Here is an 8,898-nt window from a genome sequence, read left to right as displayed (position 1 = left end):
ATGGAGAGGGCTCCCTCGATCGCTTCCTTCGATGGCCGTTCGATCATGGTCAACATGGTCTTTTTTTCGCTGCTGCTCGTTAGATCCTCGTTGGGAATTCATCTGTCTCGTTTTAACCGCGTGGTGAAATCTGGACAGGTATGACATGTGGGCTCGGGCTGGATCGAATTGGGTGGGTGCCAGCTTTTTGGGTGCGCGCGGGACAGCCTCTCCTGCCGCGCCGCGTGTGAGCGCATGCATCATGGGCGCAGCGGGCACAACCGCAAAAACCCTACCCCCAATCCACAGCCGCCACTCCCTCCCTCCTCCTCCTCCCTCCCTCGTCTGCCGCCGCGACTCCCTCCCTCCTCGTCGCCCCTGCCTCCGCCCTAGGAGCTTCGCCGCCTCCCACGCACTTGTTCTCTCCCTCGTCTCATCTTCTCTGTGCTTCCGCCACAGCCTCCGCTTCCCTCCTCCCTCTCACCGGCTTCATCTCCCCCACCTCCATCTCCCTACCTCCGCACCTGGCTAGCACGGTCAGACCATGCTAAGTGGACGAGAAGGCGCCATCTCGGGAGGCAGGCCACACCTTCCATGACGGCGCCCTGATCTGCCGGATCTTCCTCCTCATCAGTCCAACACAGAGGATTGGCGGATCCGCCTCATCTTTGGCGTCATCGACCAGAGAAGGTGTTTTTTTTTCTTCTAGGTTGATGGATGGGGTAGGCGAAGAGGAGTGGCGGATCTGCGTCCTCTTCGGCATGCAGTTGTGCTCTCCATTTTTGTGAGCTCGTCGCCTGTTGAGTTTGTTGTCGTTCTTGCACTGGTGCTGCTGCCGTGGAGGGCTTGGTTTAATGTATGTTCCTCTTTTTCCTCATTTATTTGTTGTTCACTTTCTTGCCTTTTAGCCCAACCTCTGTTCTTTGATTTTTCCATGATTCAGAGGATAGAGAGATTTTAGTTTTTGTGTCTGTGTGTGTGCAGCTTGTCTACGGTGGGATGGGGATTCAGAGGATAGATTTTATTGGCAGTAAGAAGTTAAGAGGTCAAGCGTGAGACGTCACATGTCAAGGGAGATTTTAGTTTTTTCGTGTCTGTGTGTGCAGCTTGTCTACGGTGGGATGGGGATTCAGAGGATAAATTTTATTAGCAGTAAGAGGTTAAGAGGTCGAGCGTGAGACGTCACATGTCAAGGGGATTTAGTATTTAGTCTCTTCTAATCTGTGAAGAGAGACTACTGGTTTAAAGAGAATCGATACTTTAACAAGGTTTCTTCCAATTCAACAAAGTCAGGTACTACTCATTTTCTTTCCTGGTATGGCCTATGTGACTATGAAGTACAATGCTTTATGTTATTTCTAGAGAAGTTCAGATTTCACTGAGGTGGAAATCTCTCGATTAATATGCAGCTATGGAGCTTTTCGAGGCAGCAGGACATGATGCCGCACGGAGATGGGGATGGCCATTCCCGCCCCAATGACGCCGGCCGATGTCAGTGAGAGTATCACCACCGACAACGGCTCCAACGAGCTCTCCATGAGCTCCTGGGACGACACCAACTCCAACATCATGTTCTTCGCGCCTGGAAGCAAGAAGGCCAAGGTGCTCATCAATGGTGACAACGGCATGGTCACCAACTTCAGCAAAATCAAATCCCAAGTAGGACATACCTCACATATATACACTTCACATACATCCGGACTCTGCTGCCTGTCAATTGTTTAATGCTGCACTTATACTAACACCTTGGCCCAAATTCAGTTTGGCCTGTCGAGCACGTCTTTGGACATGCCCGGCATGGACGGCTACTTGCAGCCGCAGCAGGACTTCGTCGCCTGCATAGTCTTGAGACAAGCGTGTCTGCGCCACTCACCCGTGAAGCATCACTAAGAGGGTTAGTTTCCTGCAACATTTTTGGTTTTCATCTTGCTTCCACATATCTGTACTGATATTTTTCTTGCTCGTGTTGTTTAGCAAAGAAGAACAAGCATTAGCAAGAGGCTAAGGAGGCTGCAAGACCTTGTGCCCAACATGGACAAGGTAACTCTTACAGAAATGTAGGGAAAGGCTGCGTACTATAGACCCAAAGTGGTCGGACCCTTCCCTGGACCCTGCGCAAGCGGGAGCTACATGCACCAGGTTGCCCTTTTTATCAATCATGTCAATATATAGAGATGAATTTTTCACCATGAGTTACAGAAGCTTGTACCCTCTAAAGTACCAAAACTGATGACTTTCAGCGATACAAAACTAAATTCTAACGTACTAAAACTGATGATTCTAATCCAAACTGGAAGTGTTGCCCATGGAAATTCAGAACCTTGGTAGTTGTTGATGACTCGGACCTTAGTTACTTCAGATTTCATAATAGCATTTGCGCAGCTATTCTCTCGGAGAAGTCGTTCAATACAATTGCTGGAAACATGTTAAGTTTCTTCTTGAAGACGCAGCAAACAAATACTTCAGATATGCTGGATATTGTTGTAGACTACATCAAAGGGCTGTAGGACTGAACTGAGGTATGCTCCACGCAGACACAAAGGTTATATAGCACACGTTTCCAGGAGGCCTTGTTAAAAAATATCATTTTCTGCTGCATATTAACATGTTTCGTTAATTTTTAGACAAGTACAAACTGACTAACTAATAACAACATATTTGTTTGCAAATAGAAAATGATAAGATGTAACGTTTATTATGTAAAAATGGATTTATGCGCTTATTGTCCACGGTTTGGCTTACTTGTTTGGTATGCAATGTGCTTGTGGTTCATAACTGTCCACTGCACCATTGGGTAATAGCTAATGTAATAAGGAAGGAAATTTACTTTGATTCAGGGTCTGGTAGATATGTCATATATGTGATCTTGGAATTTTGATAGGCGTTTGTTGACAAACATGCAAGATCTATTTTTTGTGTTTCCGACCTGCATGTTTTTTTGGCTACAATGGCTTGATCAGAGATGTGAGGAATATATCAATTGTTTCCCGTGGTATTTGCCATATTTTTGTTTCATACATCTCCAATTCGTCACTTTTTAGTTCCCAACATGCTGCCGAAATGCAGATTGTATGTGCATCCTTGGTAGAGTAATGCATACATGGAGTGTGTTCATTTTTTAGAAACTGAAGATTAATACAAAGTTATATGGTTTTATTTTTTGGGTCAAAAGTTTGATTTATGCAGTACACCAATTAATTCTCGATACATTTTGCGTATTCAGCTTTTTGATTAACTATACAAAGTGCTCATCTTGCTTCGGATTCAAGTGATCAGATCTTGATGAGAAGCATGGCTAAATGCACCTCCAACCACTAGATTTATGTGCCAAAAGTTTGATTGATGTAATTCTCAATGCATCTAAGGTATTCAACACCTCCCCATAACTGCATATACTTTACGATGCTAATTTTGAGTTAACAATTGCTTAATATTTCACCATGCAGATATATGACATGAACATTTTTCTAATATACATAAAAAGATTGTGCATGTGCTATTTGTAGTTTTTTGTACCTGGTCTAATTTTTTAAGGCATATTCTTAGGATTGCATTCTGCTTATTAGGCATTGTTAATTGTTTGATCATGATGTAGAACATATCAAAACAATAGGCAAACCATAAAGGGTGATTTGGTGGAATATGTATCCTGGTTACTACAAGAAATCAGTCAAGCATGCTCGTACCTGCAGCCCTCAGTGGCGAGACAAAGGATTCAGCCATGGGAAGGTAAGAGGAATCTGCAGTATCCTTGTGTACACGTCCTTGTTGCTGCCACTTTCCCCATGGCTGAATGTGTTGTCTTTTTGTCTTTTTAGCATTCTTGCCAAGTACATACGGTTGGATCTTGTGGCTCCTCCGTTGCACCATGGAATCGGCTTGACAAGCAGCGCACGTTGAACAGCGACAAGCATGGCTAATGACACAAGCTAACCCTATTGGTCAGCTCTCCGTGAACACATAGGTTCCTATCACATTTATCCCCACCAAGGTGAGCTTCACCAACTCCAATCATCCATCTTCCCATTATTTCTCTGGGCAAAGTGATGGATATGGTCGTTTGAGATTTTCGTATTAATGTTTTGCTTTGGCCTGCTTCGTTCTGTTTAATAGATGCTTATCTAATTTGTAAAAATAGTGTCCTGGCTTCATGAATTATCTGAGAGTGTTGGAAAGCTTCACTTGGAAAGAACAACCTGCCCTATGGACCGCAGTTTCATTTTTATTAGGTTCTTGAGATATGTTATTTGCAGGGAGCATCTTGATTTCTTCAGTTGCAATTGTTTTGTTCATTTCCTTTTTGCCTTCTTGATTGGGTCATCATGCTCATCGTGAAAGGCTGAGAGTTTATCCATCTTTCGGTATTCGCCAGATTTGAGGATGTGCCCCTTCTTTATATAAGACTGAACAAAAAATTGCACAACCATCTTACTTGAAGATTGCAGCACACACAGATTGCTTGGCACACTAAAATAAGTAGGAGCTTCTAATTGGACCCTTCAAGCAACAGTGTTGTTAATATATTAGTTATTATATTATGTTACTAGAGTATTAGAATAACTTCCTGATAAATATATCGTACATTTGATAACCTGACAGCTTCAATGATAGAGAGAGCTACATAGAGGTTTGACTGAGCGAGATGGGGTTGACGGACAAGAAGAGGAACCAGAGGGGGGGGGGGTGCTCTTGCGGTGCTTGGCTTGTTCCAAGACCATGAGGGGAAGGACTTGCTGGTGCGTGCTATGAATTGTTTTTGGTATATCCGTCTTTGAACAGGTGAAGCAAACCTTTCATCACGTGTAATCCCACTTACTGCTACATTTTCTATGAGATGCACCAAGCATTGTAATGAATCTTGACGTTTTGTATTGAACCATCACTACTTTGTGTATGTTGTTTTCTCCTACCTCTTATTTTGAGAAATAACAAATGTTGGATCTGTCCCCTAGGCTCGTACCTGGACTTTTGGTAGTTAAATGTGGTTCACAGTATCACAGTTCGTGAATAGGCTTCCATTTGTTTATTTTTTCCTATTTATTGTGGTTAGATTGTTTCAGAATCAATTAAACCTTGCTTGACATTTTCGGGAAATCCAATATAATTATTAGTTCTCGAGTAAGATGTGACCATTTTCAAGTTGTCATGTTTTATCTAGACACAAACTTGTCAAGGTTTAAAATATGTTTCTGTATTAATAGTCTGTTTATCTGGCAACTTTGATACGTATACTATTCTCTTGAGAACAAGACACAGTTTTTGAATCTCCGTTATATGCTTCAAGTGATCAATAAGTCATTTTTTTCCTCCTACACATGGAAAATAAAAGTTTGGTGCAAATGGTGTTAAAAATATATATCCTCAGTTGATATTTACATCTTATACAAATCTGTTTTTTTAGAGCTCGGGTTTCTCATCGTGATAACCATATTTTTGACTAAAACAATGCTTCCTTAGATGGTTCTACATGTTATACAAATACACTTTTATTTCAAACTTGAATTTCACAACGTGATAAACACATTTTCAACATGGCATGGTTTAGACCGAATATGTCCTTGCAAAATGAAACTATGTTAAATGTGTTGGTTCACATGCCAATTGTTCATGTTCTTGAGGCCTTGATCTTACTATCCTGTCTGGATATTCCTTTTATGGCAATCACAGGTTTATGTGATTGGCGGGGATGGAACAATGAGAGGAGCAGTGGCCATATTCGAAGAGTTTAAACGATGTGGTTTGAGGATATCCATTACATGGATCCCAAAAAACTTGGACAACGACATCGACATTATAGACAAGGCGTTTGGGTTTCAAACCGCAGTGGAGAGTGCTCAGTAGGAAATCGATGCGACACATGTGGGGTTGTGAATACTGTGGATGGCATTGGTCTTGTCAAACTTATGGGAAGGAGCACGGGCCACATTATTCTTCATGCGACCCTGAGCAGCATCAGATGTTGACTGTTGTTTGAATCCTGAGATCGATTTTCATGTTGAAGGGAAGGGGCATGTTGTCGTTGTTGTTGCTCAAGGCGCTGGTCAGGAGTTGATTCCCCGGATTGATGACCAGAAGCGAGAGCAGGATGAGTATGGCAACATGTTGTTCCTTAGAGTTGGCCTTCTTCTATAAAGTTTACATACAATTCACATGCATGGTTAAAAAAGCTACTATACTAATGTAAATGTTCTGTTTCTTTGAAGATTACTCATTTCGCTTACCGTTGTTGTATCAAAACAATTGTTTTTTGGCCGCTTGCGCTCATTTCATAGGAGATTGAGATGTGGGACAAGCTACTACCAAATGTTTGGTTCCCATCAAACCGTTTATTTACCAATAAAATAAAGGTTCCTTTTTTAAAAACACATGAAAGGACAACACTGCATAAGGGAGTTTGCCCTTTGGGAAGGTTTGCTGCTGTGATTAAACGTAGGAAATTTATATACCTATTGTATGACAGTTGCTCAAGCTAAAGTCTTATGTAACATGTAACATCTGGACTCTGTTTGTGGTAATAATGTTTCCCATTGTAAAAGGCCATGTTGCACAAGGTAGGTGTTTTGGGTTTTAATTTAGGGATGTGACACCAATTATGGATTTGAACTCCAAATGTGTTCCAACATAATTAAGTTAAGGAAGATATCGCGGCACATCTTCGTGGTAAAGTTGTATGTCATATACCTTGCGCCATTTGGCTCTATGCATGCTACCCTAGTTGCTAAAACCTACTTCCACTAGCAAAGTCAAATATTTTCAAAACACTTTTGGGTTTGACATGGTCTTTGCGCTTGCTCAAACATAAAGATATTGAAAAAATGCAAATATTTTCAACGAGCCCATGGTATCAAATTGGACTCTGCGCCATTTGGCTCAGAGATAAATTAAAATGTGTGTACATCTCATTATAAACAATAGTCTTTATTCTTTTTTTATTAAAGGGGTAAATTTGGTCATCATATGTCCTTGCCCATTACTAAACCAACTAAAACATGAATTTCGTTTTCAACGCGCATATGGATTCAACAGATCTGTGCGTCATATGTCCTTGCAAAATGTTAACTATTTTTATCGACAACATGGTTTTAGCGGGTCTTTGCTGGGTGGAAAGTAAATCCATGCATGCAGACAAATCCGAAATCAAAAGAGGTAAGATATCGCACCGGTCGGCGGCTGGGGAAACGCCTCTGTCACCCAGTTGAGGAACAGAGAAAGAAAGGAGGGGATAGAGAGTCTCCGCTGGATCCGCCCCCTGCCGCTTCATATTCAGCTCCTCACGAGCCACAGGCATCGCTCTACGTGGGCTAAGCTAAATAACATATGGGCCATCCTAATCCTTCTTGATCCCTATATCTCCTTATATGCACAACAAAGACATGTTTTTTTCTTAGGTTTCTTATCTTTTTCCCTCTTTTTTTGCAGGAAAAAGATGCACGACCAAGTTTCTCATGATGATAACAATATTTTCAAACTAGGCCTATTCATGTCACACAAATATCTTCTTTTTCCAAACCCATTGCTAAAAAAATACAACCATGCCAACTTTACTCTCTCATCATACTGGCCATATTTTCAAACTGAACATATTCATATCATGTAAAGTTTCCTTTTTTCCAGACTATTATTTAACAACGTAATAAACATGTTTAGAAAATAGCATGATTTAGTTGAAGGTTCTTGTAGCATGAAACTATTTTCATCGACAACATGTCTTCACAAGGTCTCTGCGCCATTTGGCGCAACGGGTCAACTAGTAGTTATAACATAGGGTGACATAGAACTAGCTTCAGTTCATCAATGTAATGTAGGCATGTATTCCGAATATAGTCATACGTGCTTATGAACATGCATGACATCTTTTGTCCTACCCTCCCATGACAACGGGGTCCTAATGGAAACTAAGGGATATTAAGGCCTCCTTTTAATAGAGAACCGGACCAAAGCATTAGCACTTAGTGAATACATGAACTTCTCAAACTATGGTCATCACCGAGAAGTATCCCGATTATTGTCACTTCGGGGTTGTTGGATCATAACACATAATAGGTGACTATAGACTTGCAAGATAGGATCAAGAACTCGCATATATTCATGAAAACACAATAGGTTCAGATCTGAAATCATGGCACTCGGGCCCTATTGACAAGCATTAAGCATATCAAAGTCATAGCAACATCAATCTCAGAACATAGTGGATACTAGGGATCAAACCCTAACAAAAATAACTTGATTACATGGTACATCTCATCCAACCCATCACCGTCCAGCAAGCCTATGATGGAATTACTCACGCACGGCGGTGAGCATCATGAAATTGGTGATGGAGGATGGTTGATGATTACGATGGCGACGAATCCCCCTCTCCAGAGCCACGAACGTACTCCAAATCAGCCCTCCCGAGAGAGATTAGGGCTTGGCGGCGGCTCCATATCGTAAAACACGACGAAACTTCCCCTCTGATTTTTTTCTCCGTGAAACGGAATATATGGAGTTGGAGTTGAGGTCGGTGGAGCAGCAGGGGGGCCACAAGGCAGGGGCGCATCCAGGGGGAGGGGGCGCGCCCCCACCCTCTTGGACAGTGTGTGGTCCCCCTAACGCTATTTCTTTCGCAAATATTTTTATTAAATCTGAAAAGTTGCTCCGTGGATTTTCAGGTCATTCCGAGAACTTTTATTTCCGCACAAAAATAACACCATGTCAGTTCTGCTGAAAACAGCGTCAGTTCGGGTTAGTTTCATTCAAATCGTGCAAGTTAGAGTCCAAAACAAGGGCAAAAGTGTTTGGAAAAGTAGATACGTTGGAGACGTATCAACTCCCCCAAGCTTAAACCTTTGCTTGTCCTCAAGCAATTCAGTTGATAAACTGAAAGTGATAAAGAAAAACTTTTACAAACTCTATTTGCTCTTGTTGTTGTAAATATGT

General features: G+C 41.9%; 1 long non-coding RNA gene across 18 annotated transcripts; it reads left to right on the top strand.

The window, feature by feature from the left end:
- Positions 1-299: 299 nt before the first annotated feature.
- On the top strand, positions 300-6,199 carry LOC123112870 (uncharacterized). Of its 18 annotated transcripts, none has more exons than XR_006455766.1 (11): positions 302-835; positions 964-1,272; positions 1,389-1,638; positions 1,741-1,873; positions 1,954-2,019; positions 2,362-2,498; positions 3,203-3,344; positions 3,575-3,708; positions 3,798-3,970; positions 4,579-4,758; positions 5,647-6,199. It is a non-coding gene; the product is annotated as an uncharacterized lncRNA (long non-coding RNA). The 18 variants fall into 18 exon arrangements; XR_006455772.1 differs by having other exon boundaries at positions 303-835; positions 3,256-3,344; XR_006455769.1 differs by having other exon boundaries at positions 303-835; positions 3,249-3,344.
- Positions 6,200-8,898: the final 2,699 nt, after the last annotated feature.

The sequence above is a fragment of the Triticum aestivum genome, chromosome 5B, assembly GCF_018294505.1.
Source record: "Triticum aestivum cultivar Chinese Spring chromosome 5B, IWGSC CS RefSeq v2.1, whole genome shotgun sequence".
NCBI lineage: Eukaryota > Viridiplantae > Streptophyta > Magnoliopsida > Poales > Poaceae > Triticum > Triticum aestivum.
The sequence above is the reverse complement of the archived record's forward strand: the minus strand, read 5'-3'. Positions and strand labels throughout refer to the sequence as shown.